A 7,413-nucleotide genomic window follows, 5' to 3' on the forward strand; every position below is an offset into this window, starting at 1 on the left:
AACAGACTCAGAGACAGTATCTTCCCAACACTAAACACCCACAAACAGCTGACACAAACAATCCCCTCATGTGCAATATTTATATTTATAACTTTGCAATAATATTAATGTCAAGTGAAATACCAGGGAACTGTGAAAACTGTTCATATAATGTGCAATATCCTAAACCCAAATACCTCTCCCCACCTGACTGTGTATATTTGACATTTGTTTTATATTATTACTGTATTTATTTTGTCTTTTATAAATATCTTCCAACTGTTTTTATTTTATTTGTATTTACCTCATGCCCCTGCAGGAGCACTGTTCTAATTTCATTGTCCACCTGACAATGACAAATAAAGGCTATTCTATTTAATGTCATCACCTCTGTCTCATTGGGGTTTAATTAGAAGATAGATGGTTATAATAATCAGGTTGGTCCTAAAGGTGCCAGCTGTCCCCTGTCTCCCCTCCATCACTGTCCTGCATGACTCTGCTGGGGCTCGCATGGTCCCACCTAGGACGCTCCATTGTGCTTCAGAGCTTGATTACACCCAGTCTATGATTACACCCCCCTCATGGTCTGCACAGCGCCCCCTACAGGCGGGACTCTCTCAGACGGGCTATTTATCCTGCTCGTGACGTCACGGGTCCAGTTTCCCAGGATCGCTGCGGGACTCGGAGGCTGCAGGGCGGGGAGAGTTTGGCCCAGGCTGCCGGAGAGGACACCCATCACCAAGAGAGAGACACCCGGGCCTCTGGACCTGTTCACTGGGATCTTATTTCACCAAAGAAGAGGAAGATCCATTCTTCAGACTCTGAGGGAATCCACGAGGAACCGAGGTGAGGAGGAAACACGGACAAACCACGGAGCTGTTCCCTGGTGCTAGCTGCACGGGGAGGCTGTCAACACACACTGAGGCTTTATCAGGACGAAACACACACACACACACAGCTGAGAGCTCTAACACACTGCAGTAATCCACCTCAGAACACAGCACAGATCATGTCTGTGTTATTCCTACATGTAGAATATGAGTGATTGTAGGTTTGGACTGCAGGGATCGAGCCTGGGTTTGTGTAGCTTTGTCAAGAGGAGTCTGCACCAGACTCCATTCAAACTCAGGGAAACTTACAGTTATTCTAAGTATAATAAAATGCATCTGCATATAAAAACATATTTCATTATATATTTCGATCAATCAGGAGACAGACTTTAATTCGGCTCATTAATATTTGAATATGCATTCTTTAATCTCAGCATGGATCTAACTTTTTAAATCCACTCAATGACGCTCCCAAGCCTCCAGAGCGCTCAACGAGCAGAAGCGCTGCACCCGGCAAACAATGTTCAAAAGTTAAATTACAGAAAAGTTGGGATATTTTATTGATTATTTCAACGCCGAATTAAAGATGATGATATCCTACATCAGAAAAAGTGTTGATTCATTGTTCACAGTGTGTTAAAACAGCTGATACACCCAGAGATGTCAGACGCTCATGTTTTTTAAAGGAGGTTCGGCTGCACGCCTGATTGTGTTTACACAGCTACAGCACAGCACACAGAGAGGGGAGCATTTAGCACAAGCCTCAGTCCATCACAGGGAGGATTCAGTGGTGCAGACAGGACAGGAGAGGCTGTGTTGTTGTACAGCAGCTCCAATATGTCAGATCTCACAATACAGCACGACTGAGGCCTGCACACACACACACTCACACACTCACACACACTCACACACCCACACTGCTCCTGCTGCTGCTGAGCCTGGGAAGAAGAAGAAGAATCAATGGACATGTTTTGCATGATAAAAAAAGCCCCGGCCGGCCGGTTGGTGGTGGAGGGTTTGGCCTTTGTGAGATTGCTGCTGCCTGATAATGTGGCATCCCTCTGAAGTCAGGATGCAGGAACAAGCTCAGTCATGGCTGTGCTTTCTATCTGTGTTGCATGATTACATAAGAGCTCTCTGTGCTTATTGTGTTCCTCCTGAGCGTGTTCTTTAGGCTGAAGCTGCTTTTACATTTCTATCATGGTTATTTCATCTCCACAGAGCTGAGCTGAAACCCTGCACACACACTCAAACAGCACACTGTCTGTCAGATCCTAATGCTCGTTTTAACCCTACAGAGCTGGGAGTGTTGTAGTTTCCCCAGCATGCATGCTCGGTCTCAAGTGGAGGCCTCTTCTGTAGCCTGGACCCTGCAGGGACTTTGACTTTTGCTCCCTCTTTATGGCCGTATGAATTGCCGTATATTTGCATTATGTCACAGCAGGAAACTGTGCTGTCCTTCCTGAGTGCAGGGAGGTTCACGAACTTCAGGGATCAAAGTCCCCCCTCCCGGAAATGATCCTGAATATCTGAATGATTATTGGATTAGCTGGCAGCCGCGGTGAGATGCGTATCACTCCCTGCAGGGCTTGGACTGGGTGTAAAAGTATTAAGTGAGAAGTGTAAGAACATGCTTTACTCGCTGGCTGCAGAAATGTGACCGCGCTGGGCATTCTGGGTAGTGGAGCCAGGTCCAAGTGTCTTATTCAGGATAAGCTGTTTACATGCATCTTCATCCACTTAAGATATCCTTGAATACGACGACTACAACAACAGAAGACGGCAGTCTGAGTCTCATTCAGAGAATCCTGCTCATGCTGTCTTCCTGTAAACATCTGTAGAGCTTTATTGTGTTGTGTTCAGGAACACAGGGGGAACAGCTGGAGGCGGGGAGGGTGAGAGGGACGGGAACACCAGCCGGGGGATTCCTGGAGTATCCCGGATGTGTGTCGTGGATGTCATGTCATTGATCCTCTGCAGAGTTTGTTGATATGAGGGAGGAGTTAGGACACAGGGAGTGTGCAGAGGGGACATATATGAGGGATGAGTTAGGACACAGGGAGGGTGCAGAGGGGACATATATGAGGGATGAGTTAGGACACAGGGAGTGTGCAGAGGGGAAATATATGAGGGAGGAGTTAGGACACAGGGAGTGTGCAGAGGGGACATATATGAGGGATGAGTTAGGACACAGGGAGGGTGCAGAGGGGACATATATGAGGGAGGAGTTAGGACACAGGGAGTGTGCAGAGGGGACATATATGAGGGAGGAGTTAGGACACAGGGAGTGTGCAGAGGGGACATATATGAGGGAGGAGTTAGGACACAGGGAGTGTGCAGAGGGGACATATATGAGGGATGAGTTAGGACACAGGGAGTGTGCAGAGGGGACATATATGAGGGAGGAGTTAGGACACAGGGAGTGTGCAGAGGGGACATATATGAGGGAGGAGTTAGGACACAGGGAGTGTGCTGAGGGGACATATATGAGGGAGGAGTTAGGACACAGGGAGTGTGCAGAGGGGACATATATGAGGGAGGAGTTAGGACACAGGGAGTGTGCAGAGGGGACATATATGAGGGAGGAGTTAGGACACAGGGAGTGTGCAGAGGGGACATATATGAGGGAGGAGTTAGGACACAGGGAGTGTGCAGAGGGGACATATATGAGGGAGGCGCAGTGATTATAATGACACCATCCCTTTGGTTATTAAATGAATGAATGATGTTTGTGATGCCAATACATAAATAATAAACTTCTTAATATGGTGTCTGTCTGTATGATACAATGGCCGGGTCATCAGGGAAGTGGAAACAAATTGGGGAGGAGGTTGTGACCGTGCGCTGCCCCTTACATTTCGAATCGCGCACCAAACCCGCGAACCGGTTCCTGAATCAGTCAGTCATCAGTTTTGCTATTTAATGCAGTTAGCGTTCTTCTTCTTCTGTGGTTTAAGACGCTCTGTAGCCACCATCTGGTGGGAATACTGTATTACAACCAGGCACCGGTGAAAAGGATGACTAATTGTACTTTTAAAATGAGAAAATATTTGAAGTAACTCTTCCATTTTTACAAAGTGAACGAATATTCGAAAATCATTGCCCATCCCTAGTCGCCATATTGGAAATGCTGACTCAACCTAACTTTGGTCGACCGACTATGAAGCAAAGAGGTGGAGTTGAGGCGGGCCTTTAGCTTCCTCGCTAACAGCTACAGTGTTGCTGCCTGTCAATCAAGTCAGCCACGCCCATATTTGGGCAAAACTTGTAACTTGAATATCTTTGTATTGTTTGCTGTAAAGATCGGCTCTTTGAATGGGTGTGTATGTGGTTTCCTGCACTTCAAGTGGACGCTCGAGGAACTGCAGTTTGTAACACTTCTGCATGAGCTTCGTATCTCACGGCCTGAGGTTGTCGTTTGCTTCTGACACGCTCTGTACGCGTCATCATTAACACGTTTCATCCTGTCGTGATAACGTCACATCGAGGGACAGATCACTGAGTGTGAGTTCACTTATCTGGACGTCTTTTTAAAACATGATGATGATGAGGGATGTTATCAAAGATCAGACAGACAGAGGAGGGAAACAATAGGAGGCGGGGCGGGACACACCGCTGTGTGTATAACAGAGGGAAGCTGCAGGTGTGTGTGTGTGTGTGTGTTTGTGTGTGTGTGTGTGTGTGTGTGTGTAGAGGGGGAAGGGAACAGAAATGAGAGACAGTAAGGTGAGCAGGTAGAAGTTGTGAAGTTGGAGACTCCATGTAAAGATATTTCACCCCCCCTCCTCTCCTCCTCTGCAGCCTCAGTCTGAAGGAAACACTGAACACATCCCGGTGTGAGTATGAACTCAGGACAGTCTCAGGTCTCGTTCACAGACCCCTGACCGGTCTGGATTATCTCTCAGACGTGTGTAAAGTAGCTCAGGATCATTGTGATCTACAGGTGTGAGTTCAGGAGGTGAACTCTGCTGAGTCCACTCTCTCCTGACGATGGAGCTCGAGGCTTCGTACATATCTCGTTCCTGATGGAGGCGTGTTAATGACGGAGGTTATGAAGGGGTTAGGGAACCCCCCCCCCCCCACCCGCCCTTTATAATTAGGGGAATGTGAGCTGGATTAGTCGTGCCTCTCTGGGCAGACCTCAGACTCTTGTGGATGGTGATGAAGAGTGTCGACTTACAGCAGCGTCTGCGAGCGCGGCGGCCTCGCTCCGGGGGGGTTTGTGGTCTCTGAGGGAGCAGGAGCGTCGAGGACCGAGGCCACTCTGTTATTGTGTTTTGGTTTCACACACGGTGCCGGATCAGGAGCAGACCGGGGCCTGTAAACAGAAGTCATGTGGACTCGTGTGTACTCAGTGGTGAGTTTGAAACCACCTTAAAGTAGAAAAGATGTTTAACGGACGACATCGTCTTAACACGGCAGATATCACATGTCAACGTCCGTCTCTTTGTACCCAGAAGCCTTTGCAGTATAATAGCTGTTTTCTGAAGCGGGGTTGCATTACCTCCACTCCCCAACCTCCCTCATAACCCTCTTGGAAGAAGGCGGTGGCACCGTCAGCTTCTTTAAAGGGATATCTCTGATCAGTACGCTGCAGGCGGAGGGATACGATGTGTTGTCTGAAAGTAGAGCTGCGACAAAGTGACTCTGTGACGGTGAAGTAAAGATCGGAGTTGGATTGAATCATTAAGAATTAGTGTTAAAGCTAAAGTCTAATGTACGTCACAGGGTTCACGTCGCTCTGCAGTACTCCTCCCGAACACTAGTTGTCAGTGTTATTTCCCACTGCTTGTTTGTGAACAGGAAACTATGGCGGCTTCGAGCCAAGCAGCAACCTCCAATCTTATAATATGAAGCCCTTGTAGAAGTGTTAAAAACTGCAGTTCCTCGAGCGTCCACTAGAAGTACAGGAAACCACATACACACCCATTCAAAGAGACAGCAGAAATAAACATGTTTACAGCCTGGTTCAAAAGACGGTTCAGGTCTGATGAGCTCATTTCTCTGTACGGGGGGAATTTATTATAACTCAGTATTGAACTTACAAGTTTTGCCCAAATAAGGGCGCGGCTGACTTGATTGACAGACAGGAACTCTGTAGCTGTTAGCGAGGAGGCTAAAGCCCGCCTCTTTACCTCACACTAGCTTCACAGACGTTAGGTTGAGTTCAACATCTCCAATATGGCTGCCGCCGCCGATCGGCTTCAGAAACAGAGCTTCAGAGACAGACGGGTGACGCCACGGAGACTACGTCCATTATTATACAGGATCTGGTCTTCCCCAGAGGATGAGAGATACTTCCTGCCGTTAGGGACGCGTGTTAAGACCGTAGACTGTATTAATAATGGACGTAGTATCCGTGACGTCACCCATCTGTTCCTGAAGCGCTGTTTTGAAGCCAATCGGCGGTGGCAGCCATATTGGAAATGTTGAACTCAACTTAACTTCTGTGGAGCTAGTGTGAGGTAAAGAGGCGGGCTTTGAGCCTCCTAGCCAACAGCTACAGTGTTCCCGCCTGTCAATTAAGTCAGCCACGCCCTTATATGGGCAAAACTCATAAGTTCAATACTGAGTTATAATAAATTCACCGCCCTCACAGTGTGTGCCGAAATGAGTTATCCAGACTCCACTCATTTTTTGAACCAGGCTGTAAACATGTTTATTTCTGCTGTAAAGATCGGCTCTTTGAATTGGTGTGTATGTGGTTTCCGGTACATCCGGAGCCAGCCTCTAGTGGACACTCGATGAACTGCAGTTTTTAGCACTTCCGCATTGGACTCATATTTTTAGACCGGTGGATGCAGCTTGCGCAGTAGAGCTGATGCACAGCGATTCAGGGAATAGCAAGCCAGCTGACCAATCACAGGGCTCGATGCGTGGTTACATTTTTATGTGATGTAGACATATAAACCAGACCAGAGATTCGTCTCGCTCCCCAGACGACGGCAGATCTTCATGTCGTTAGGGACGCGTGTGAAGACTTTGGAACATTTTGCCTGCAAAGCTTGTTGAAATGTTCAGAAGCTTTCAATGCAATGCGTGCATTCGCAACTTTTGAATCTCGGCCTCTAATATTTCTTTAATATGTCCCTTTTTTAAAATCAGTTTTAACTTCACAAAGGAGAACAGATCTCAGACTTCTACCGTCTCAGATTTTGTGACTTCCTGTTTTGAAGACAGTGGTTTCAATGATTTTGATTCCACGAGCTTCACTTCACACGAGCTTCACTTCACACGAGCTTCACTTCACACGAGCTCCACACGAGCTTCTTCACCAAACATCTCCTCTCTGTGTTTCCTCTCTAATATTCAAACAAAGGAAAACCAGCTCTGAGGTTCAGAGTCTGATTGGATTCTTCGGACATCGATCTGAAGACGTGAATCTATTTTTAATCTTCAGGTTTTTTAGAGAACGTCTGCTTCAGGAACAAAGCTCTGTGTCTCCCTCTCTCCCTCTCTCCCTCCCTCCCTCTCTCCCTCCCTCCCTCTCTCTCTCTCTCTCTCTCTCCCTCTCCCTCTCTCTCTCTCCCTCTCTCTCTCTCTCTCCTCTCTCTCCTCTCTCCCGCACCCTCATCTCTCGCTCTCGTGCCTCTCTCCCTCTCCC

At 47.6% G+C, this 7,413-nt stretch overlaps 1 protein-coding gene across 1 annotated transcript in view; it reads left to right on the top strand.

Moving 5' to 3' along the window:
* Nucleotides 1-647: 647 nt before the first annotated feature.
* Nucleotides 648-7,413, top strand: part of LOC117824305 (unconventional myosin-VI-like) — a 31,212-nt gene continuing 24,446 nt past the window's right edge. The window contains exon 1 of the mRNA XM_034699761.1: nucleotides 648-825. The gene's annotated coding sequence lies outside the window, so the exon portion shown is untranslated. The remainder of the gene's footprint in view (nucleotides 826-7,413) is intronic.

Source organism: Notolabrus celidotus, chromosome 13 (assembly GCF_009762535.1).
Source record: "Notolabrus celidotus isolate fNotCel1 chromosome 13, fNotCel1.pri, whole genome shotgun sequence".
Lineage (NCBI taxonomy): Eukaryota > Metazoa > Chordata > Actinopteri > Labriformes > Labridae > Notolabrus > Notolabrus celidotus.